This window comes from Dipodomys spectabilis, unplaced genomic scaffold, assembly GCF_019054845.1.
Source record: "Dipodomys spectabilis isolate Male_0828 unplaced genomic scaffold, ASM1905484v1 ptg000039l, whole genome shotgun sequence".
In the NCBI taxonomy this organism is placed as follows: domain Eukaryota; kingdom Metazoa; phylum Chordata; class Mammalia; order Rodentia; family Heteromyidae; genus Dipodomys; species Dipodomys spectabilis.
The window spans coordinates 12397567-12398630 of record NW_024870716.1 but is presented as its reverse complement, the minus strand read 5'-3'; the positions used below and the strand labels follow the sequence as shown (position 1 = coordinate 12398630).

At 38.7% G+C, this 1064-nt stretch overlaps 1 non-coding gene across 1 annotated transcript; it reads left to right on the top strand.

The window, feature by feature from the left end:
- The first annotated feature begins 247 nt into the window (after nucleotides 1-247).
- LOC122106380 lies at nucleotides 248-353 on the top strand. Its single transcript, XR_006147156.1, has one exon. It is a non-coding gene; the product is annotated as a U6 spliceosomal RNA (small nuclear RNA).
- The last annotated feature ends 711 nt before the right edge of the window (nucleotides 354-1064 follow it).

The window sequence follows — 1064 nt, the reverse complement described above, 5'->3', positions numbered from 1 at the left end:
TAAATACCAAAAAGCCAGAAATGGAGCCATCACTCAAGTGGTAGAGTGTTATCCTTGAGCAAAAAAGCTCAGGGATAGCACTGAAGTCCTTAGATCAAGCAAAGACATGCGCGCGCACACGCACGCACACACACACACACACACACACACACACACACACACACACACAATGTATACATGTATGTTTGAGGAAAAAGTAATTAGGTTATTTGGTAATGGCCTATTTCCCATATAAGAATAAAAGCTTGCGCCCGCTTCAGCACCACATATACTAAAATTGGAACAATACAGAGTAGATTAGCATGGCCCTGAGCAAGGATGACATGCAAATTCGCGAAGTGTTCCATATTTTTGATAAGATGAAGTTAAGCGAAATGAACCCCAAGATATGGGCACAAATGTTTTTTTTCTTGCTATTGTTTCTAGTGTATTTATAAGATACCATATGATTTTTTTTTTTGTTGCTTTGTATGTCCCTCCCCCCACGATATAACCCCTGTTTTCACTGTATTTGATATAGGTATAATTTGGGGAGGGGAAGGGAAAAAACAACAAAATGTTTAAATAGGGATACAGGTGGACCCATTGTAACAATGAGATGTACAAGACACTGTGTTGAAAACAAACTTTACAATTTAGTACAGTTTGGGGGGCGGGGAGTGAGTGTAGTTGTAGATGTGGGAGGGAAGGGATGGTAGGGGAAAACAAAGGAGAAGGCAACAATGCTTGATAAGAAATGTACTCATTACCTTGCTCATGTAACTGTAACCCCTCTGTACAGTATTTTCACAATAAAAAACTTACTAAAAAACAAAGAAAGAATACAAGCTTGAAAGGGGGCAGGACACGTGCTTGTTTGTTCATTGTTGGAGCCCTAGCTTCTAGTACAATCCTTGCTAATTTGTTCTTCTATGCTAAGAATCCTTAAATTAGAATAATGATCTAGCTTCCTGTCTGGCTTCCCACAATATCTGTGAATTTATGTTGGACTGATATGACTGGATTCTTCCTGCCCCATTATTCTTCTTAAAATTAGAAAATACTTGGACACTTTCTTAGTTTCC